This window comes from Drosophila melanogaster, chromosome 2R (assembly GCF_000001215.4).
Source record: "Drosophila melanogaster chromosome 2R".
Classification (NCBI taxonomy): Eukaryota; Metazoa; Arthropoda; class Insecta; order Diptera; family Drosophilidae; genus Drosophila; species Drosophila melanogaster.
In genome coordinates this window covers 17,206,273-17,231,680 of record NT_033778.4, presented here as the reverse complement: position 1 = coordinate 17,231,680, position 25,408 = coordinate 17,206,273, and the positions used below count along the sequence as shown (strand labels likewise).

The window sequence follows — 25,408 nt, the reverse complement described above, 5'->3', positions numbered from 1 at the left end:
GACAACTAGATGGCATTGTCCTGGGAATCCCAGGACAGGTCCTGCCTGCAGTGCTGCAAAAGTTTTCGCAACGGGAAGAACATTTAATTAAATTCCTTTGCACCTTTAGTGCTGCGCTAAAAATTCCACAGGCCACAGTCCTCCAGGGCGGCAATAACAAATTAATCTCTGCGGATTCAGCGGGTTCTATGGGTGTTTGCCACTCCGACTCCGGCGAAAGCCATACAAATGAGTCATTTGATTTTAAAACTAGCCAAAGTTTCAGCGACAAAACGGTGCCTCGTTTTATGTCGTCTACTGTCGCTTTTATGGCCTGCAGCGCCGTTCAATCAAGTCCTGAATTATGTTGACATGGCACGCACAGTCGGCCCTGTGTATATATGTATATCCTTTGGGTCGGTAAGTCCATATATATGTATATAGCACACTTTCGGGCCAACGAGGCGACCAAACCGACCGACAAAGTTTTCAATTTACGTTTTTAAGGCTTGCCCGCAATTCTGCTGGCACTGGCACTTCGTCTTCAATTTCGCAAATGCGCCTCAACCTCTGGCCACGTAACCGGAAGGAAATGCACAACAAAGCTTTTCTTATTAGCATGTGTGGGTGGCAACTGGAAGGCGTGCTGTATTAAAGGTTTCCAGGAGAGATCCTTTCCGTGGCTCGGCTGTTTAATCGATAAGTTCCTGCTGGCGCTTCTGTTCTAAAATTGCTTGGCATTTTATGGCCCAGCTGTAAAGCGATTTCTGTCACGAGCTTTTGTTCATAATTGTAGCAGTAAAGAAACTCTGATTATTCTTAGGTTAGACTCCACATAGTTTACTGTGCAACACTTTAACTTCAAATGTCCTCGCATTTCGTTTGGAATATTTTCGTTTCGCTTCTTAATGGGATTACGGGAATTAATCTCCATAGACAGCAGACTGGTAAACCGTAAACCGATCTGCTGTGACAGCCAAGAGCCAGTGAAAAAACGTGGAAAAATCAAACTGGAATCAATTGCCGAAAGCCAAAGGGCAAAAAATTGGGTGCAAGTGCGTGAGAGAGACGTCGACAGGCAGCCACTTTTCAATTTCTTTGCACGCACACCATCCCACTGGTCCAGTCCAATTTGCCGCCCTCAGCTGCTGAATGGGATTGCCACCCACTGGCGATGTCCTTGCCCAAGGCAACGCTTGACGCTTGTCCTTTAAGCCACTTGCCGTCTTTTGTCCTTTGGGGCAATCAATCCGTGTTAATGGCTCCGCAGCTAAATCAAAAAGATTGCTGCCGCATGAAAAAGGACAGAGTGGGGGTGGGGAAAGGCAGCGAGGAAAACCCGCAAGACAAGGGCCGAAAAAGAAAAGAAAACCCAGTGAAAACTTAGCACAAATATTTTCCCACTTGAGTTTGGCCAAATCTTTGCCAAAGATGGTGCAACTTAAATTGTTGTAATCCCATTTGTTGTTGCGCTGCATGTGGCCTGCTTCAGCTATTTAATTATGTAGTATCCTTCGAGCCAAACTTTGCGCAATCGAAGGAACAAGTTTACACACACTCACGCACCCGAAAGTTTACAAAGCCATGGCCCAGATGATGCTGGGCTCTGCATCCTGCATCCTACATCTTTGGTCCTGGATGCAGGGCCTCTGCGGCGGGGGCAATAGCAATTTGTATGCCCGTCAAATGCGGCTCGTTATTGCGAAATTTAGAACTGCTCGAAATAATTCCAGCAAATTTTCGTGCAAACGAGCCAGACGCAGTTACTCCACCAACGGCAGCCAAGACACAAAACTGCAGGCCAAGTGTGCACCACACAAATGTGTCTAATTGGATTTAAACTACTACGATCAGGGTATTTAGCATGTTGCTTGGACTAATTTAAAATTTAATTGTGCGGTGTTAAGGGAGTAAGTCAAAGGCGAGTTCAATTAAAATAAAATTTCTAATAGGAACTTAAATACATAAATTAATAGATTAAAACCATGTATGGTATTATGGTATTTGCAATTCTTGAATCTATGTATTCCGAGTACTCAGAGCCTCACTGGTCGCCTGATCGATGCCAAAGTCAACCTGTCCGCCTACCTGTCGTTTTTTGCGCCCGCCCATTAACACCCCGCACGTCCTTCGTCCTGGGCACGTGCATTAAAAAGTTTTAGCGCCAAAGTTGTCCGGCAAAATCGGCGGGGGTGCGGGGTACGGAGGCAAACCTATACGATCCATGGCCAGCTGAACTCAACTGAACCAAACTGAACCGAGCCAACGGCCAACTAAGCCCGGGCAAACAGTGTTTTTGAGCCGGTTCAAGCCGGAAGTGGTAATAAAGGGCCTTCATGAGAAGGTGAGAAGGGGCGGTGTGGAAAGTGCTGGAGAAAGGAGCAGGAGAAGGGGTCAGAGAGTCGATAGGCAAGCGCTTGCTATGGACAAGCTGACGTAGTTTAATTATGTAGAAATCGAGACACGCACTTTTGCAGGCGACGGTGGCGAACGAAAACCAGGATCTGGCATATTTCTCCCTCTCTCTCTCTCTTTCACCATACCCATCTCTTTTGCTCTGTTTGCGGGAAGCGCGATGCAATCGACACGCCCACTTTGCGACACCCACGTTCATAACCGACGTACGCAAAATTTGTGAGCTTTATGCTCTTTCTCTTGGGGTCTTATGAGTTGACAACCTGCCTTAAATATTGTATATTTTATAGTTTAGAACACAATTTCTGATCAATCAGTGAGATGAAGAGTTATCTCCATTGCAGTGAACTTCCGATTAAATAAATAAAGTTCACATTATACAAATAGGGTATCTGAACATTCGAGGTACCTTTTACATTACCTAATGACACAAAGTGAGGGGGAAGAAATGGATTCCGTTGCAGGAGCAACTGGGATACTGTTACCTCGTATACGATTATAAATTCTGTTGCATGTCAGTGGTTTTCAAAGTTGGAGCGATTCATGGCTTCGGTTCGCTTCGAGTCTGGCTCGGTGTGCTCTGCTAAAGCCTGGCAGGTGAAAATAATGGTGTGGAATTGCATTAGGCTGCCGCTGGGTCTGCAGCCCTACGCTTTCGCATTTGCAGGATGGATGTGCGAAATTTCCCTAGACTAAACACTTAAAGGTGGTAGGTCTTGGGAAAAAACGCAACTTTCATCCATGGGCCCAGGCATAAATTTTAATAAAACGAACAGAAGCCAAGTCAGTGAAAGCTGTGCCGAGTCCTTTATGTTACCTTTCTCCGTAAGCGTTCCATTTTATTTTCTCTTTTTTTTTTTTGTTTGTTTATCTTGTATTTTGTATTACGGAACCGTAGGAGACAGTCGTTTATATCAATTAACCAGCGCGTCTGGCATTTTTGCCACAGGACAACACTTGGTTGAGGTCGAGTTTAAATGGAAATGGGAGTGGGTCCTCGGGGTTTTAAATGGGTGCTAGCGGACCTAATTGAATTATTTATGGATTTACTTTCGTTGAAGCTGGCAAATCAAGTTGGAAAATGTTCAAACCAAGTTAATTGCCTTTGCTCTTATTGCACAAAGAGCTTAAGAAATCTTCGGTTAAATATCCATTGAAATGGCACAAAAAAAAGAACAATTCTCGCAGCCAACGCAACGCAATTTCACACTTTACCAGCTACAAATTGCACCATCATAGCCGGAAAAATGCCCCGCATACCTTTTAGTGGCCACGAGCATTGGCCAAGATTTTATAGATGACGGCGACGGGCTTGGAATTTTATGATTTATGAGTACGTACCCCATATCCCCGTATCCTTTTGCCCTCGGCCCTTGGTCATCAGTTTAGCCTTCGCTTTTCTTCGCCTTCAACCGAAATTGTTGCAGTTTCCGAGTTTTTTTTTTTTTCTAGCTGCAAGTCCAAGTCACTGGGCAAGCCTTTGGGTGTTAGAAAGGCTCTGGCCATTTGATTAATGGGCTTTTCACTTTTCCAACTCGAAGTGATAAGCATTTCCATTGTCCCAGGCCCATTTCACAAACACTTTGTCCTTCAATCCGTCAGTTTTAAAGCAATTTGAACCGACATTGGAAAAGGTTATGGTGATTTGAAAGTTAAGCGAAAAATATATATTTCTAATGATTTGTGATCTTATGATCTGAATTAATTCTAATTGAAATTGTTAAATAGTTTTCTAGAAATCTCTAAGCTTCTATATTAATTTATGACAGAATGCAAGTTTTAGTGTGCGGTTTATTGCATTTCTTTCAACAAACATTGGCATAAATCGTCCGGCATATCATAATGTTTTCTGAAAAACGAGCGCAAATTGCTAAAATTATTTCACAAAATATCACAAAATTTATTTACGACCCAGACATGGTGCAATCCTCTTTTCAAAACTCGAGGGAGTTTGAGTTTAGAACATTTTCAACTGTTGCGCGAGACGAATTTTTTTTCAGCTCGGCTATAAAGTGTGGGGAAAACGCATAAATTTTATGACTGAATGGGCTGGAGTTTGGGACGGACCTAATGGGGTGGCTTGGGAGTTAGCTGCACTCGGTTTCACACACAGACTCCCAACATGACAAAAAAAAAAGTGCGCTGAAAATTTCAACTAAATTATTCATTGAGCGCGCAATTGAGCTGGAAGTGTGCACAGTGAGCCCCCCGTACGAGCGAATTTGAGCCTGAGTTCCGGTGTGAGTATGCATGCGGTTTGAATGTCTGGCACGTAGAAATGTCAGCTGTTTGGCTTCCTGGCACTTTTTTTCCAGGCTCCATTTTTGTTGGCAGCCGGGAGGAGCGAATATGCCACTCAAACACTTGACACTTTGTGTGAACAAAATAAAAAAAAATCGGATATAGAGTTAGGGGAGAGATCGTCCCTAAGCGGAAGTATTTGGCTGATGGCGTTGCCAGAGAATTCAAAATGCCAGAACCACTGGAGTTTATTACCTTTTAATGGTATAGGCCATTAAAAAAATTAACTTCGCATGCAGCGAAATAGAATAAATAGACAAATCTTTTTTGGAAATGTATTATATTTAGTTGTAGTAGCGAAGGACTTTAAGCCAGTCAGTTATCAAAATTAAACACGCCAGTGCCAATTGCTAGAATATGCTCTAATTAAATAGCTAGCCCCATATCATCTTGAATCCCTTCTCTTATTCAGTTAACTAATCATTCGCAAACAGAGTGCCAGAATCCAGTATATAGCCCGGTATCCATCGGAGCTAACTGAGTCATTTGAATACCAAATTAAGTGCTTCTCAGCCGGCTAAGGAGTCACAAGAAGGAGCCGGGAGGACTTGCATTATTAAGAACCGAGCCGAAACTAAGTTACGTATATTGGCACAAGTCCTGCCCAAATAGTTCACTTCAAAAATCCACACAGTGCCCGAAGTTTGTCTTCTTAATTAGTGGACAAGTTGGCAGACTTTGTGTGTGTTTGCTTTGTGGGGATTATGATTATTATACGGCAATTATGCGTCTGTGTCTTTTGCCAATTGTGTAATAAGTGAGATGGCCTTAAGTAAATTCCAGCCATGGCAAATTTGTCTCAATTTGAGAGTGACGCCAGGGTGAATTTAACATGCATCCCTCCGAAACTTCGCCCCCAACGTTTAGCCGGCTAAGTTATGCGATCTTGGGTCTGGTTTTGAATCGATAATTATCCGAGATGCAGCAGTCAACGGCAGGCATTGTTTTCCCCCTTGGCCACTAACAATATGCCACAATTTGGAGGCAGCCGGGACCGGCTTGATAAATGGGAGTCCCTGCCCGGATTCCTGCCGAGTGTCCAGTAATCTGCAGCCAGTAGCCAGTAGCCAGTAGCCAGGACTCACCTTCAATGGACAAATTAACATTTCGACAAAGGCAACCTAATCAAATGTCACAATCACGCATGCGGCTGTCCCTGGCAGCCAAAAACGAACCGAACTGAAGCCACAGCAGGTCCTGGGAAAATCGCCACCCTGGCCTCCTGCTCCTCCGCCTCCATCACCGATTTTCACCCATTTCCATGCAATCCCCTCAGATCCTGACACTTTTTGTGCTGCCCTTCGCATAACTTTCACTCTTGTCAGTTGCAAATTACATCGCACGTCTGCAGCAGCAGCAGGATCAGCAGCTCAAGGGGGTTGCACTTGGGGTTTTGGCTGGGGTTCGCTTGAAGGGTGTCGTAATTTAAAGCTTATTTTGACACTTCACCCCCTCCCCGCAGCAGCAGCAACGGCAGCAGTAGCAGCAACAACAACAACAGCACCCAATTTGCATCTTTCAAAATCGTGTTTTGTTACATTTTGTGCATGCGCAAAAATTTGCATACGACAATTAACACTCCAAAAGGAGACTCACATGTGTCCTGGCTTCTCCTGTGTGTGTGTGTGTGTGTGCGTGTATATGAGAGTGTGTGTGTTCGACTTATCCTCTGCACTTCGCACGAATGCAACAGTCCTGCTGCCACCACCCCCATGCCACATTGCGTATGCGTAATTTTGTGTCTTCTGTTCAACGGCAAGAAACATTGGATAGATGGAGGGCAGGACGAAGGACGAAATGAAATGAGAGGAGACGAGCGGCATCACAGCCAGTGGAATATGTTAATGGAGTTGCTGTTTGAAAAGCAAACTAACCTAATGAGAATTTGTAAATATTTGCTCAACACAACAATCTTTTGGTTCGGTGTACTGGGAGCCAAGGATCAATTTCATACGAATCTCAAATTGTATTTGGTATGTAGACTGTTTATTGCCAGTAAATGATCTAATTGCTTAATATGGCATTAATTATATCAATGGACTTACAGGATTTGTTATAAATTAGTAATTAATGAAATCAATTTTTAAAAAGTTCTTTTAAATTTATACAACAATATTAGATAGGCATTAAATACTTCACAAAATAGAAAACCAATCGAAGATGCTATGAAAAGGAAAGTCATTGAATGTTAAGAGCAAGCAACTGTACGCAGTAATAGATTGTACTGCTTAAAAATACGCACTGGCAGAGATCAAATAAACTTCGAAATTCCAAAAAGAAAGCTCCGAACCCTTTTACTCTGCCATTTTGCTTTCCTTCTCTTATCCAGTATATCTTTAAGCAAATTAAGAACCGCAATCAGCCGCAAACAATTCACACAGAAATCGAAACGACAGAAATCAAGGCAAAATCTGAAAATCCTGTGCAAAGGGGTTGCAAGTTGGACTGCACGAAAGGGTGGGGAAATCGAAAAGGCGAGGGGATGGCATACAACGTTTGTTGTTTGATGGCGATGCCAAGAAATGTCACGATAAGCGCGATACGGGGAGCTGGAGAAAGCGGAACGCAGGGGTAAGGGATTGGGGTCATGACGGGAAGGGAGAGAGCGAGAGAAAGGCTCACACACACACATACCGCTGTACATTCACACATGCACACTTAATACGCTTAATTGACTTTCATGTATGCACGAGTGAATGCAGCAACATGACAGCCGAACGATGAGGATGCGGGACGGCGGGTGGCGAACGAAAGGACCCTGGCCAAGAGGGCGTCGAAATGGGGGGCGTGGCAGCGGTCTGGCATGTTAGCCGGGCTGCCACTGCCACCAAACTGCTGTTGCCAACTGACGCGAACTCACGCGACTGGTGGCGGCATTAGCGATGCGAAATGGTCTCCAAATTAGGCAGAGTCGACACCAAAAAAGAGGATAATCCCAAACCCAAACAACGGGCTCCAAAATAAGACAAAAGATTTGCGATGCGATTCCAGAGGGAGTAATCGACGATGAGGTACCCAAAGATATGAGGAATCCCCAAGCAGTTGCTCATTTTTAAATGCACTCTTAAAGTTCAACTAAAACTATACCAAATCAAAACCTGTTGCTCTTAAGTATTAAAGTTTGAGTTGTTTCTGCTTTGATGAAAACTTGATATTGAGCTAAAAAATGCACAGAAATTGCGAAGAGAAACACATTTTACCTGGCATACCCGTTTTCATCCCTTGAGTATTTCCTGGCAAAAGGAAAGCCCAATAGAGTGCTAAATACAAGCATTCCACAGAAGGCATGAGAGCCCCATAATCGCAGGCAAATCGGTTACAAAAGGTTTCGGAAAATTCCCCAATCTCTAACCCGTTTTCGTCCCATTCAATCACCGATTCACTTCATTGAATCACTTATTCAGTATTTTGCCGTTGCAAATGCCGATGTTTCATCATTTCACCTTCCCCCAGATTTTCACTCCCCCCGACCACAGTCGCATTGGTGTTTGGTATTGTGTGGATTTTGTGGCTCTTTTCTAGCACCTCTACCCGATTTTCGATATATGTATGTACGAACATATGCGTGTGTTGTGGGTTTTCCAATCCCATCTGACTGCTGTTGGATGCACAAAACTCAACAATTATGCTGGCGTTTCTTTTCATGGCTTTAATCCCGTCATATTTGCGGCCGATACTAAATATTCATGTCGATGTTGGCGAGGAATTATGTCAATGATGGTCGGGATTTTAGAAACAGCAACAAGGAAATATGTCGCCAAAATTGGTACTCGATGCGGTGGTATTTCAGAAAATTTATTTGTTTGCAGCTATGACATTTTGAACTATAACGAAAATATACTACAAATAAATAGTCCCATTTATTGGTCTTATTTTTCTGAAAATTCTTTTTGAATTATAAAACAAAATAAGAATTGGCGAACTTCGTTGATGTTTGTGTATGCAAAATATTCACGATACACAAGGATAATGATATATGCTGACTATAAAATTACTAACTAAACTTTCTAAATGCATTTGTCCTATTCTCAGTGTAAGTAATGCGATACAAAAGAAGTTGTGCACAACAATCCGCATAATTCTTTGGCCTTTCTCCGTCACGGCTCACATAATTCTTAAGTGCATTAAGCCCCTTTTGACTTCTGCTTGCACTTCAGCAAATAAGATCTGAATCGAGCACATCTCCTACATCCCCTATATCCTTCGCAAGCCCACTCTTGCGATTCCCTTTCTTTGAAATCCTGGAGTCTCTGTGTCTCTGTTGTTTCTCTTGCCAACAGGCGTTGCTCTGAATAAAGTCAATGTCAGACGGTCTTCTGTTCGCCAAGTGAAACTCAATTACACACATACTCCAACTTAGTAGTATGAGGATTATGGGTACTCACACTCACACTCACACCCACACCTGTGAATAAAACATACTCAAAGAGTGCAATGAGCAGGGACGCATATAGTACATCACTTTTATTTATTTACATATTCGTAGACAAACAAAGCAGCAAATAGACATTTTTGTCTCTAGATGGTTTCAAATTGCATACCCTTCCTGTAAAGGTGAAATGTAGTGCAAGTGACTTGGAAAAATAATTACTTCAAATATTTGAAAAATAAATTATTTTGTCTATGAGCTTTTCCATTGTTAATAATAAGAAATTTTTGCTTTGAAGGATATTACTTATCTACACTAAAAGATGCGGCGGTATCTAAACCCCAGGATATCCCATTAATGTTCAATTTTCCAAATCCAACCAAATTAGCCTCGTTTTCGAAACATGCCCAGTTTAATAACTTTTTTTTTAGTACCGATCCCCAATCCATTAACAGCCAGTTTTGATTGCCATTTCATAACCGATTCAAGACTGGTTCGCAGATAATATGCCGATGAAACCAAATAGCAAGCCCATTACTTTTACAGTTGTGTAGTATGAAATGTCTACTTCTCTGATTACGTGTTTATAGGATTTCGACTTCTTCATTTGAAAGCTATTAAGAAAACATTGTTAGTAATTTCTATAGTAATAGGAAACGGAGTGCATGGTTTCTTTTTCAGGAGTTAGTTGAAAATCTGTTAACTTTCTCTTCCAACATGTCTGAAGAGTATCGCATGTGGCCTCTGTCATTCAGATTCTTTGGCCCAATGTTTATGTGAGGGATCAACAAAAGGATACAGGGACACACACACAAGCTGACGCAAAAATTTTCTGCATCTGCAGCTGGCGCATAATGAGCGCAAAAACATCCCGTGCTGATTGTCTGAGGCTGCGATTCTGTCGTCCTGGCACACGGAAAATAATAAAATAATCTGGGAATATAAATAAATAAATAAAAAATGTTATGCAATTTAAAATAAAATGTATTTGGCTATGCAAAATAGTTTATTATAGCTAGGGAAGAAATGATTTGGTAAAGTAATCCTTTAACTTATACCTAATTAACCAGAATTTATTTTCCGTGTATTTCTTGGGCTCATATTTTGCACAGCTAGCCAAGGAAAAGATTTGTGCGCTTTTAGCGACGTTGCAAAGTTTTCTTGCCCGCCTCAAATGATTTCATTTTATTTTACTTTATTTTATTCTATGTTTGCTGACTTTTGAACGCGGCCAGGACATGAATGCGGATGCGAGTGTGTCCTCTCATGAGTTCAGTCGGCGTGTCGCCAGTTTTGTTGGCTCCCCGTCGAGTTTTAGCGACATGTGTCGCATTCTTCGCATCCTGCCAAAGTTAAATGGATCTCGTAATTGTTGTGCCCGCTCCTACCCCACCGTCCCGCCAACCTACGGTGTATTCTTTCGTATTTTATAGAAATTGCGGTTTAATTGCTGCATTTTAAAGCCATTGAAAGGATAGAGTCGTGTCCTTTGCAAAGAGGATAACACGATACTTGCTGTGACGGCTTTGTCGCCTGTTTGCCTCCCACGGGGTTGGTGTTTGCCACCTCTTTGCATCCCTTTTGTATGACCTGCTCAATCCGTGAGACATGAAGGGGCTGGAGAAACACTTGCCACGACCCCGGAGAACTTTTGACTCCTTCGGATTCTCGTTTCGAACGGGAGCTGCCAGGAATTTGATGGCAGTCAGCATCAGTCAACACCTCTCAGGTGGTCAACAAGTCAATCGATTTCACACGCCCCGCTTGATGAATTGGTTCGTGATTTAAAGTTGTGTTTCCATTGTTCGAACTTTTTTGAATGCTCGTTTTGAACTGAAAGTGTTTCCCTATTAATTGTTTTGATTCCGTTGAAAATTATAAAATTTCAACTTACACTTTATTGTTAGTTTATATTTTGTTTTTTTCCTATGTATATCACGGATTAAGCATTAATACCATGCTTAATCCATTTTCAGTTCTAACAAACCCGCTAAAGAAAGCACGTTTTTCTCCATTTAATTGAAGTGATTTGATTGCGAGTTGAATGCAATTTAATAGGCTTTTTCAATGTTTGCATACTGCAAAGTTGCAAGATCCATTCCATCAATGTGGATTGAATGGCTTTTGTGCACAGTACCTCCGTGATGCATTAAAAGCCAAATCACTGGATGCTAAAAATCCATGCAAATACCCGTCCTTCATCCGGAAAATCCATCCCCCTTCATGGCAATTTTCCATGCAGTTTGATTTGATTCTGCGTTGCAGTCGGAATCATTTTTTTTTTTACGATGCGCCAACGGGAATTGTTGGTGGGGAACTGGTAATGAAACGTCTATAAAACTCAAACGAATGCACACAAATCGCAAATCATTTATCATAAAAGCGCATAGTGCATTGCGAACTCCCCCTCTTTTCATTACCATTTTCCCACTTCAATTTATCCCTCTTCCCTTATTCTTCGGTTTTTCCATTGAATGAGGCTCTGCTAATCAGAAACTTTTTGTCCAACTTACCTGGGCAATTGAAGGGAAGGACGAAGAGTTGGCGGAACGTAAAAGGAAGCTGCAAGTAAGAAGTGAATGCATCTCATGAGATACTTTTCGAAAAGTGGGCCATCAACTGCCAAGAAAACCAAAAAGAATAGGCGAAGAAATGGAGCAGTGAAACTCAAGCTCATATTGCACAAAAGCCGTCATGCAACTGCCGAATTAATTACAAGCTTGGCTCAAAATGCATAACACACACGAGACATCAAAGTGGAAATTAATTATTTCCCTATTAGCTGCTATACCGAAGCAGTTTCGGTTGCAGTTTAGCCTGTCGCTAAACACGTTGACAGATTGGCAGTTATACACTCGGCCTAAATGCCTCGGTTACCGCCTGTCGATAGCCGAAAGTCGAAAGTCGCGGTTTTGAATGGCGAGGAACTGCTGAAAGCGGTTCGATGACGAGGTTGAAAGTCCCGGAATAATCCTTCAATATCGTGAATATCATATATATGCGGCAATCAATTTAATAATTTCAATTTTGTAAAACGGAAATGTGTGCAAATTGCTGGCAGCTATCGAGTAGCTCAAATTTATTTATGCTTTCCCAGTTTTTAATGGAAAAATGCCATATCGTACAGTATCAAAGCGTATTATTGAACTAAAAGCGACATAGTAAATTAAGTAAGTCCAACATAAAAAGAAAGTATCCCCGAAATGTTTAAAATAAATTTTCATAGATTTGCGTACTAAAGTAATATCATTAATAAACTATTAGCAATGCAGTGAGACTTTTGTGTGTTTATTAGAGTATAATTTAATCTTTATAGAGGAGAATAAAAAAATTCATTTATGCATACGAAATTATATATTAATTAATATTCGTTAAAAACCCACCAACTTTAGGGGCCATTATTTTTTTTATGGAAAGTCATATTTTAAGAGTTCCCATTATTTGGTTGTAATCCGAAGTTTTACTTTTTAGATGCACCTTTTCATGAACTCGGTTTTAGGTTGCATTTTGCCATGTGGGACTTGGCCAAAGGAAAAATAGTTAACCACTTTCTAGCCATCAAGTTGGGCAGGGAATCGCATTTCACATTTTCGCATAAGGAAATCGCACAGTGGGTATCCGATTGCACTTCCTCGCATGTGAGAGTAACACCTTTTACTGAAAAAGGGGCGTTGTGGGTTTATGATACAATAACGAGTCGCGTGATAAACTCCGAAATCACTTGATATTCGACACTAAAACTGCGCCAAAGGCCAAACACAATATTTGCGAGCAGCATGTGAGCCAGTTGCCGTAAACATTTTAGTGTTCGCAATTAATGAATGGCCAAGGAGTCGACAGACAGGTCTCCTATACACAATCCAGCGATGTCCATCTGTCAGTTTGTCAGCTGGCTTAATTTACCACTTAATGCCCACGACTTGAGGGTATAAAAACAAATGGGCTAACATGGATAGATTTATATAAGATAAACTATCTAAAAAAAAAGTATCTGCTGCGAAACTGAGAAGCCCGCAGACAGTTTAAACGCAAAATACCGACGAGGTGTGGACTTGCAATTAATTTTTGCAGATTTATGAATGGAAAAGCGTTCATAAAATTTACAATTTGAAAGGCAATTTAAAGGGTACTTTTTCCGAACTGGATTGTGTAAACAAATTAATCACATACAGGGGGTGTAAATACAATAAATGCTGTATGGAAAAATTATGGTTAAGCCTGAAATAAATGTGAAATGAAACAAAGTAATGTTTGAAAATAGGATTAATTAGTCAATTAACTGATAAAAGGGGAGGATACTGCTTTAATCTATAACTTACGATTGGTGTAAACTGGCTATTAAATATGGAAAGTGGGCAGAGTGGCGACTGGTAGTCAATTTCAAACATTCACACACAATGTATATACATAATATAAATTGGAATTAATGCGGAATCAGCAAACTTCAGTCAACAATTAACTTTTGGGCAGAGATATTTCGGAGAAACTCCCCATACAGCAAAAAAGAAGTCCAATTTGGATCGTGTTGATTGTTTAAGTTAAATCTCTTGCAAGATGTCCCACACTCAGCACCAATTTTGTCGAGGAAAAAAGCCAGCAAATCGAAACTGGAACTGGCAACTAACAACTGGCAACTTTATGGGCCAATCTACTCTTGCCAATGAACGGAAACAGCTTGGCACAGCTGGAAGCAGCAGTCGAGCTGAGAACTCTAGAGTGGAGAGCTGGGAAAGCCGGGTGGAAAATGCTCGAGGAGGGGGGCAGGAGACCGGAAAATTGTGGGGTACACCAGAAGCTGGCCGAAGGCAATGCGAGTGTTTTGCGACAACAACTGCATCACCAGAACAACAAATTCAGCAGGAACTTGGAGACTCTGGGACAGCTATTGAAATCTGCTTTGCTGATTGACGTCGAATGTTGTGGTTTCGGTTACGATATTTGGTACCAAAATACAACCAACAGCTCCTCGCCACGAGGACGACGATGGTGATGATGAAGATGTCGTTGATGATGAGGTTGCTGGTGGGAGCGGTGTCCTGCAAGTTTGTTTGGAATTTGTTTTGAGAGGGCAACGAAACGGCAACAACTTCCTTTGTTCCAGAGTTTCCAATAAATTAAAGGCAAGCCCAATGCAAATTTAGCTGCCTTAAAGCAATGCAACTAATCAGCTGAACTTTCGAAATAGCTCAAAGAGGGAATTCCAATGCGATAAAATCAAACAAAATGATGTTCAAATTTCGAATTCTTTATTGCTTTATAGAAAATAGGTAAGAAACTATTACATGTGCTTAAATAATAGAAACATAAAATAATATAGCCAATTAAGTGGATTAAAAAGTAGACAAGTTATGACCTGAATTCCGGACTACATGATTATATATTTCGTTACAAATTCAGTCTAAAAGCTATTAAATTTAACAGATAATAAAGACCATAGCCCAATATGAAATAAAATAATATTAAACTAGGGATCCTATTGATCCTTTAATATTCGATTTAAATTAATACAAAGAGACTAAGGACTCATTAAAATTTCTATACCTTTTTTAGAGTCTAATTGTAAGCCTGTTGTTTAATTACATAAAGTTTTAGCTTTTCTGCGCTAGTCACTAGTCACTCTTGCTCGGTTCAATTTTATTTCGTCACTTAAAAGTCCACAAAAACTAAAAGGATTAACCCTTTTCAACCGTTTTTTTTTTTGTTCACAGATTTTTGACTCGATCGGGCAAATGATCGCGGGCTATAAAATCGCGCGCGCAACTGAAAGGCGAACAGGCGAAAGGACCTGGTTTTCTGGAGATGGTGACGAAAGGATAACTCCCGGCTGAGAGAAGCTGAGCGGAACAGCAAACTGCGAACTGCAAGCGCGACAACGAATTCTAATTCTACGAACTCTGGCGACTGGCGATTTGCAATTTGCAATTTGCGATTTGCGACTGGCAACTGGCGACTGACGACTGAGAACCGCACGTAGAGGAAGTCGGCTGGAGACTGAAGGCAAAATCGGAATCTATATCGCAGAAGCGGCGGCACAAGCGGGCGGCACTTGCAATCAAAGTGCGCTTCTTGGGCGGATTGCGAGTTGCAAGCAGCTGGTTCCGAGTTCCGAGTTGCGAGCTGCGAGTTGCCAAGAATCGCGAATACGAAGATACGAGGCTATACGGTTAAAGCCAATAGTTGCACTCGACGCCGGCGTCGCAGTCGCTGCGAAATGCAGTTTGCACTCAACGAACTTGGCCACGAATGCGACTTTTTGGTTCTAGCTCAATGGCCCGAAGCTTGGCCTTTTAGTAATGAGCCAAAAAAGAAGGCCAACAAACGTCTGTCGCTGTAAAGCGAACATTTGAGGCCATGTTAACAACAGCTGTTAGACAGGAAATACAAGCAAGGAAGTAAAAATCAAGCCAACGCACTCAAGAGTACAAAAATCATTAAGAGAGCAATATAACGAAGTGAAAGTGAAAAAAACTCTTGTTTTTCGCATTTTGTTTATACGAGCCATATTTGTGCAATTACTGCTCGAATATTTTCTCAAAAGTGTTGTTAATTATATGCTCTGCCCATATTTGCGCACATTTAACATACTCGTAGTTTCCTATCGTTGGTTCAATGCAAATATCAATATTTAAGCATCTTATGTTCAGCCGCCTGTTTCCATATTTTGCCATATGTTGTTTACCTCAAAAATTGAGCAACAACAAATACTCGACCCGTTGTTATGACACTCTCCATCGCATCGGTAAAGCTCTCGGAAATGGAAATGGAAAACTCTTTTCCAACCGTTTTCTCTGGGCCAGAAAGCTCTTAAGAGACAGAGCTTGCCGAGCGTGTTGAGTGAAAATCCACTGAGTGGTTTTCCCATCAGCTCTTCCCAGTATTTCCACGATTTTTAGTGAGGGGAAATGTATATTTTAATAACAGAAATTAATTATTTGAATGAAATATAATTATATATAAAAATATGTTATGAAAAATATATGAAAGCTTTAAAAAAAAGTGGAATGTAAATTTGTCTCGTTAGCACAAAAAACAACCAACCTTACATAACACACATAACATGCCTTAAAAATTATATAAATTATAAAGTGTATATCTATTATGAAATTAGTTTTAATTTTCAAGTTTTATTCATGCAAATTGCTATTCACTAGTTTTTAATTTTGGTTTTCCATGCTGGCAGCTATTCTCCTTTCGCTTTTGTTTCCATTCGTTATAATTTCGACTGGTTGCCTTATCAAAAACAAAAAAAGGAAAATAATAAATAGAGGGGAAAAGAAAACGGAAGAGACGCGAAAATGCTGCTAGCTCAGTGAAGTTGAAAATAGTTTCCTTCCTTGGCGACCGCAGCAATTTCCACAGGCACTTGCTCATTTTCAGCTGCCAGTGAATTTGCATAGCCATTTAAATATTAATTTCAAATTGTCTAAGGATACCAGCCAACGCCTCCCTAATCGTAACCTGTTCGGGGGTTAAAACAGGCAACAAACAAATTAATGGCTCTGCAGCTCAACCGCATTTTGCGGTCTTTTCTCTTTCCCAGCCTTGATTTCCTTCTCGCTCCTTTGCTTTTGCATTGCTGCTTTTCCATTTGCTGATAAGCCAAAATGTGTGTGTACGTGGTTATTTAACTGAGTAGCTAAAACAAAGTGCAGTACTCTTTCGCGAAAAAAATTAATAATTAAAAGCCCTGCGGGTAAAGCTCTATTTTTAATCAGATTATTAAAAACATATTTTTTTTTAGCTCTATATGATAAGAGAGCGCAATAATAGTTAATCGAATATAACAAAGTTGTTCCATTAAATATTTTGCTTTTCAGGCCTAAGGATTTTCATATTTCCCAGCTAAAAACTCACAGCTGAGCAGCCATTTGAGTTCTGAACTCGTTTGATTTCTTATGCCTCGCTTTGAGCCTCGCCTTCTTCTATTTCTGTTGGTCTTCCCCGGACTACTTCGTTCTCGTCTCCTTGATCTTTGGACATTATAAATTTCAGTCATGTTTCTAATAACTTTGAATTAATCATCTTTTCCGGTTTTGCTTTGGTCGGAGTTTGTGCCTGGCAAACGGGCGGGGAAATTCGGGGAATACAGAGCGGAAACTCGCACACGTCTGTGGAAACTTCTTGGCATTCTAATGCGCTTGCTAGCCGGGCGCTAGGTGGCGCCTCTGTCGCACTTTAAAGTTGGCCTTTAGCCACAAGGAATGAATTGTAATCCAGATGGAAATTGGCCGGGCTTATGCAAAAACCTGCAAAAATGTGACAAAAGCTGGGCCAAAGTATTTTGAGCTGCCTTCCGGTTGTCTGGTCTCACCATCTCATTCTCTCACCGACTTTCTTTCTATCTTTATCCTGTACATCCGGTGGCCATTTGATCAACTTGTCGTAACCCACACACACAAACATTCAAAGAGACATTGGCTGACAGTGTTGGTGTGTGTGTATATTTTTAAATGCAAGACATGCTCACTTTTAGCCATGTGCCATCTCAGGCAATCCCCTCCCGCACCAACGAATTTGGCTGGTGTAAATTACAGCAAATATTGCGTATACGCCACGTTTGCCTTTCTTGTTGCATTGAGACGAAAATTAGGTCTTTATAAGATTGTCACAGCATTTTTCTTATAAAAAGGAATTTATTACAAAGAGGTATTATAAAATTAGTTGTTTAAAGCTGTAATATTTAAAATCTTTCCGTATGAGAGTATATTTTAAGTTGTAATGAAATACGCCGATATTCTACAATTAGAAAATATTTGTTTTAGTGTGACTCATTTTATTTCGGTGTACTCCGCTACAAGTAATGTTCAAAATGAGATGCCTTTGGTGCTGGCTTGTTTGTTCGTTTGCAGTTGTTGCTGTTTGGCAAATTATTATTAAGTAAGCAGTCTAGACACAGCTCTTCGCCACCCTAGACCCTCAAGCTTAATAAATTTTTGTGGGTTTCGCATTATGATAACTTGAAACTTTGTCTCGCTCGGACAGGTGAGGGTGGAAAAGTGAGAGGTTCCGGCACACTTTATCATCATTAGCGCTGCGCCAACTTAGTTAGCTGGCGAGTAACTTTGGCGGAAAATAAATAGTGTTTGCATCCATATGCCGAGATATTTTAATTTCAATTAATTACCAAATTTGTCAAATAATTGTATGTTATTTGTAAATTACTATATAATTACTTATAGCTGATAGCTTTATTAGCTGTTAAAGTTGTGTGATTTAAGGCTGGCCCAGGGCAAGTTGGGCACAAATTTCAAGCTCATTGTAAATGAAAACTTTTTAGACCACCTCCCCGTTCTTTTCCCAACCACCGAACTACGTGCTTTGACAGTTGTAACCAAGGGCCATTAACAAGTTCTTTTGCTATTGCCGCTTTTTGTTTCTGGGTTGAAAAAATACGCCGCAGGAATTTTCAAGAAGTGCGGGTGACTTTTGCTTTAAACAATTGCTTATGCCAGGCACAAATGTTATTTTTGGCCGTTCGGGTTAAATAAGTTATGAGATGGGACAAGGGCGACAGAACAAGGTGTCTGGGGTGAAAATTAAACACGCGCCTATCAAATAAACTTTACTTACCCTCAACCCCATTAAAAATTTCCTCAGAAGTTATTTCCCACAGGATCTGGACTTAAGGGTTTACGGCGATTATTCTCGCTTTCATTTGTCACTTATTTGTATCACTTTAAAGAGCAGCAAATTGCTTGTGTGTGTTGCGTTACATAGCTTGACAAACGAAAACAAGGAACATATATCAGCGTGTAATCTATGAATAATAGAAAACGTTTCTGCCAAATCAGCACAAACATTTAATGGCATTAAATTCCAGTGAAAAATGTCAAACAGAATTCCACGAAGTAAAAACAAACGAACGGCGAAAGGCAAACAAGTGGAAAATTGCATTGCGGATTTTCAGATTTCTAAGAGGAGAAACCCCAGAAACAGCAGTCAACCAAACCACATCTTCAATTACTTAGATCATCTGCGAAAATTTATTGAGGCTTAGTTCTCGAAAGTGCCCAAAACAAGACGTCTCTTAATTTAGTATAGAATAAGAAATAAAACACGTAACTTCTTGGCTAAATATTTGTTGGCCTATAAGAAAAACATTACCAGGAAGTTTATTCGACCAAAGTTTTGAGTGTCCGCTGGATTTTTTAAAAAAAATTTGCCAACATTTTTTAAAGTTACAAAATTTTAAAATGGTCATAGACATAGACCAAGAGAATAATTTGCTTAAAATGGTTTTTAATTGACTGCTGGCAGGAGGAATGGAACTTTATATATGGAACTAAGGGGCTGTCGAGGGGGAATAGGGCTCAAAGGACCTCCCCAAGGGAGTAGATATGGTCTGCTCTATGACCGCAAAGAAGCGTCAGCTTGTGGCATGTTAGTGCTATCTCTGTCGCTCAAGCGTGTACAAAGCTGGCTTCTATCTCTTTCGGCGCCTGGTGGTCGAGTAATATGCAAATTACACATGCAGAACGCGTATAATTTCTAATTAATTATGCTATAAATGCGACTTGCGTGTCTGTGTTTGTGAGAGCGGTCATTACCACAGGCAAACATTTCATTCACATCAGCATGCATACATATTTGTGTGTGCTTTTCCGGCGACCACGCCCCCTGCGGCCGCCTTTAAGTCCTGTACCATGCGAATGGCGCCAGGTGTATTTTATTTTTATTACAACTTTTGGCACAACTCTTTGCCGCTCGCCTTGGTGGAATTTTTGCAAGAAATTCGCATCAGTTGCAGCTGCCTATACAGTGGAACATCTTGATGATTTAAAACCCATCAACATTCAGAAAATTAATGTTTTTAGGCAATCTATCATGTTTTTCTGTATACATTTTATATGTCATTATTGTCTCAGAAATGTATCTATATGACACTAACTTTCTTTATTTTTGGATTTCACCACTGTTTTTAGTGCAAGACATTTGCAATGTAAAGCAAAAAATTTCCTTGTGCTTTCAATTTCTGCTTTATGCTTTTGTCTCAGCTTATTCCTTTTTCAGCAATATTTCCAACTAATGAGCTGCAATTTGTTGCAAATGGCAGCCAAAGTAAAAAGTGTGGCATGTGTCGCCATTTTCCCTGACTCAAGCGTTCTTTAAAATAAATCGAAAAGGTTTTATACATATCCTCAATACATTTTTTTGTTTTTAAATAAATCTGTCTTAATTGCTTGACTCAGAGAAATAGGTATTAGTTATTGGGATATTTTTTTTCCACTTTTATTCGTCGTACAGAGGCATTGCTTTAATACTCTCTGCAAAAACAATACTATCAACTTTATTTATTTCTTCAAATTTAAATTAAAACAGAAAACGTACTCTGACACAGAAAAGCAATTTCCATAGCTTTATTTTTCTTTAAATTGTATTTCATATTTGATCACATATAAAAAATACAGAACAAAAGCCTTGGGTCTGTGACTCCTAAGGCGACGAAGCGTAAGGAAGTCATCAGGATGCCTGCTGCAATTGGTCCTGCGAGTCGTGGCAAGGACTCAGGCTGGATGCACCAGCAAAGTTGAAGGACATGCGAAGGCAGTGACTAACGCTGATTGAAGTATGATGGCAAAAGTTCAGCGGGAAAATCGCAGCTGGGGAAAGGGGTCAAAGTTTCCCTGCCAAATGAAGCGGTCGAATCGGAGTCAGAGTTTTTCGCCTGATCGATGCGAATGTCCTTTTTTGGGCCGTCGCCATTATTAGCCAACAGTTTTTACATCCAGCGTGTTTTTTTTTTTATTTTTTTTGGCAACAAAACTTGGTCCTGGCCAGAGAGAACCCGTTAACAGTTAAGTGGATAAGCCAATTTATGAGTTTCGAATTTAACTTTGTCACTTTGGCCGGTGCCCCGGCTCTTTGTTTTTTTTTTTCGCTGTGGCCGTCGTCACTTGGCACATTTAAGTGGATTTGTTTTGCTTTATTGGTTTCGTTCTCGTTCTGGTTTTGGTACCCATTACCATTCCACTTAGTTTGTTTTCAAGTCTGGCTGTGGCCTCTGGTTTCGTTGTCTGGCAATGGTGCTGACGTTTTTGGGCTACAACTTTTTAATTTTTATATATTTTTACAACTTCTACAGCGGCCCAAATCGCGAGTGTGCTTCCTTTTTGCTGCCAACAGATTTGACTCCTTTTTTTCTTTAGATTGCTGAGCTTGTTTTTTGGGCTTCTTACACTGAGTAAACTGTTTGTCAAATTATGGATATTGAAGGCAAAAAATTTTTTTGCAATATTAAAATTTTGTCTTAATATTAAAAATGTTTATTTCAGTTTAGTATTAATTATTAACGTGGCTAGTAATACTAAATATCATATGCATTTTTTTAAGTGCTGTGGTAACCGACTCAGCCCAATATTTATTGCATCTTCAGGGGAGGATTTGCAAATCATTAAAAAACTGCCAACTGCTAACTTTTAGCACTCTCAGCCTTTCCTTTGGCCAATTAGGATTACGGTTAGCGTTTGAAATACCAGCGATTAGTGGGTTTTTTTTTTTGGGAAAAAAGCTTTTGGCCAACTTTTCGCTTCAAGTGGCTGTCAGGTTAAATTTTTTTATTGCCTTCAGTGGGCTAAGAACTGCACTTCCAGGTCACGCGCAACACCCACACAATTGGCCACAAATCTAAACCGAATCCGGGAGACTGGGATCCAAGGAGTCCCGAAGCTAGCTGATGATGATGAGCCGGTGCCGAGGGTTCTGTCTCCTGTTGATCGTCTGGGTCTGATTTGCATATTTGTCAATTTACAACAAAGAACTGCAACGTGGCCTGCTTACATATGCGACACGGTGTTCGAGGGTCCGACGACCCCGGGATTTGAGCAGACTGCATCCTGCGGTCAGCTTTACGTATTCATAATCAGCGGATAGTTAAAGAGAGAAAGGGAAGGAGCCGAAAAGAAAGGGAAGGAGTTGAAGAGAAAGGGCAGATTCCGGATAGATGGGCAGCCATTTTTGTCTTTTACCCGCTTGCGGTTTCCGCTTCCGTTTCGCTTTTGGTGCGACTGCAGCTTCCCATTTTGGGGCATGCCTTCAATTTCTATTACTTTTGCTGACGAATTTCGCTTTGAAACCATCTCTTTGGCCACGCTTTATTACTTTTTCGACAGCAACAGAGAAAGACGGTGAAGACTCGGTCATTTGCTATGCATGTCGCGTCTCAATGCGAAATTTACCCTTCCCGAAAGGGGTAGCTACAAAATATGATGTGCCTAGCTGGACAGCTCGAAAAAAAATATATCGTTGTGCTTTTGATTTCTGTTTTAAATATAAAGCTTTTAAATAAAATGAACGTGATTAATATTAGTTTCTTTAATAATTCATTTACTACTTTCTTTCCATTTAAAAACTACAAAATGTAGTGCTAACAGAGTTCGTTGGCAACAGAATCTTACATTGCTTCACTCTTCACCCAATTTCCAATGCATTTGCTAACCATTGCGGCATTCAGTGTTTCCTTTGCTGTCCTTTTGGGTCCTGCGCTTGGCTTTAATAAGAAATGCCGTCTCAAGAAAATGGGCAGACACCTGCTCCACTGGTACTGGTGCTCAATGCATTTTTTGAGTGGAATGCAGTCAAAAACAGAGGACCGACAAGAGTACCGGTATCAAGGAGATGTGATAAAAATTAACGACTCCCCGGGGGGGTGGCAAGGTGAGATGATGGCTGGCAAGAGGGTGCCAGTCAGCGAAAGTCAGTTTTTAAATTTTTAAACATTTAATTCCGAGCTGAGGAATTTTATTTGATTTAAATATGCATTTTCTGCTCAAAGAGGGCAACCCAAGACCAACACCCTTGGCCACCGGCAAATTGAATCCGCATTCGAGAAACTATTTGTGGAAGGCACACGGCGAAGGGCAAAAGACAAAAATAACTACATAAATTATTTATGCAATATCTGAGAATGTGAACCCGGCCAAGTTGGAAAGGAGAAGGAGAAGGAAACGAAGATCCTGTGCTCCTTGTTGCCATTTTTATTTGCGCTCTAAATGCTGCAACATTTTGTTTACGGCCACTGAGAAGCAGAAGAACGCTCGTTGTTGCCTGAACAAATGCTAATTTGCTGCATATATGAGTGTGGCAACGTCAGCATTTGGGGCAGAAAGGTCATCAAATAATCATATTTGATTTATTTGTGCAGAAATGGCAAGAAAAATTCAAAAAGTCCAAATTATGTTGTCCCCTATTTTTCATGTTTATCAATAACATTTATGTCTTACTTATAAGCACATTAAATTTAAATTCAAATTGAAATAATACTAATAGTTAAATTCGCTGAAATGCAACTCTTTTTTTAATCCCCTCAGACTGGAGTTCAAGCACGTTTCAGTTCAAAGGATTTCTCTATGAACGCGTTACCCCGTTTAATCAATTGAAGTGCACAGTGAAAATAAAAAGGAAAATGGATAATTCTATTTCATCTAACCTACCTTGAGCCTGTGTTAGCTCCAGCGAATTACATTTTATGCACATTATTGTCTTGAATGATGAAATTCAAATAATTTATAGTTTTCGCTCCAAAACTGCATTACAAAAGCTTTTCAAACGAAGCTTTCCTTACAAAACTGAAGCTTTTGTCAGCTGCCTTCTTTGTTGATGCAGCTGCAGCTTTGCGCCTTTTTGGTTTTAATATGTAAAAAAAAAATTATTTAAAAAATAATTTCCAAAATATATGCTTACAAAAACTGTATCATACAAACACTGAAAATAGCATTCTAAAATATTCCATTAAGCAAACTAATTAACCACTTGACTTCATATCACTTTTCACAGCCCACAAGAGTAGGCAACAAATTGTAGGTCTTTTATGTTAAACAGATTTAAGCACGCAGAGGTTAAAAAAAGGACGGGGATAAACCAAATATTAGCAGCTGCCACAACAATACTAAAGGACAACAAAAGCGGAATTATGCCACAGGACAAGCAGCTGTTTTGCAACTGAGAGAAGGAACGCGAAAGAGAATGCGAGTCCTGCGAAAGGAGAGAGAGGTAAGTGAGCTTTTGCAAACTTCGGGCATCGCTGCAGATTTAAAGGGGTTTACCATTTAAGGGCATATTAAGCTATACGTGATATAAAATAAATATGATAACAAATAAATATTTTAACATACCATTTACCATGGTAGCAAGGGAGTTAAACTTTTAAGTCAATGGTCTGTTTTTTTCTATATAAGCACAATACTTTGTAAATATTATTTACACGGTATCCTCCAGTCGCCACAATGTTCGTCACTCATCATTTTTGTTTATTTGGCTTGGCACTTTGAGGCCTTTGCTTTTTTAATTTAAATGTTAATTCGCTTGCATGTGCATGCAATGACCCCCACACTCTTCCATCTTCTTTTGGCGCCGTGAACTGGCATATTTTTATAATTCCTGTGGCTCAAACCCGCTTCCCTTAGCCATATTTGCATTTGCATATGAGCCAGCAGACTGACGCCAAACTTAAATGGCTGAAATATTAAAGTTCCTCCCAGGAAATAGCACTACTTCCATCCACAGATCCCACTCCATCGTTCCTCGATCTCACTTAAGTTTTTATATCCTGGCTCACACACACGTCGCTTTATTGTGTATTTGTCTTGGCCGCCGCAAATAAAGACGGTCTAAATAAGCGGTCGCCACTCACAGACAATGACAGGTAAGCGATGCAAAAACAAACAAGCAAATGAATTTCCAAAAAAGAAGCTAATCATTTTTTTAATAAAGATAAAGTAAGTATAAATGTATAATACAAAAAAAAAAGAAATATCTGATAAGTAAAGATTTTTTGTAATTAATCGCAATATCATATTTTGTGTTTATTCCAAATAATAAATAGGCGCAGAAATACTTTTAAGGAGCCAAAATTTAGCGGGAAAATGCTGTTTTTGCGGCACTGCAAAGTGGTAAAAAAAAAAAAACCGAAGACGCATCCCGAAGTCACCCGAACTTGAACGCTATACGTGTCCTGGCAAAGAAGGTGGAGTAGAGCTATATCTTGTTCTTATGCCGCCTAATGGGACGCTACCGACCGCTGGTCTAAATGCAAGACGTCGCAGCAATGAACACGGAATGGGTATGTGTATAGGAATGAAAGTGGGAATGGGCACTGGCTGAAGGAGAGAATTCATTAAAAATTAATCCAACGAGTGCGAGGTATATTTGGATCCATTCCCATATCCCTCCGCTCTGCTATTCTTTGTTCCTGCTGTCTGCTATTCAATTACGTATGCCACGGCAGCCATGAAAATGACCTGCAACGCCGTCGTTGCCTTCCTCTGCCCCGCCCCTCGAGCGTAGTAAATTCTAACAGCACTTGGGGCTCACCTCTGGCCACCCCACTTACCTGGCCCAATCCACCAC

The 25,408-nt window shown here is 40.4% G+C and overlaps 1 protein-coding gene across 1 annotated transcript in view; it reads right to left on the bottom strand.

The window, feature by feature from the left end:
- mbl (muscleblind) overlaps positions 1 to 15,132 on the bottom strand; it is a gene marked incomplete at both ends in the record, with an annotated part of 162,828 nt that extends 147,696 nt beyond the window's left edge. The window contains 2 exons of the mRNA NM_001274115.1: positions 11,578 to 11,626; positions 14,606 to 15,132. The remainder of the gene's footprint in view (positions 1 to 11,577; positions 11,627 to 14,605) is intronic.
- Positions 15,133 to 25,408: the final 10,276 nt, after the last annotated feature.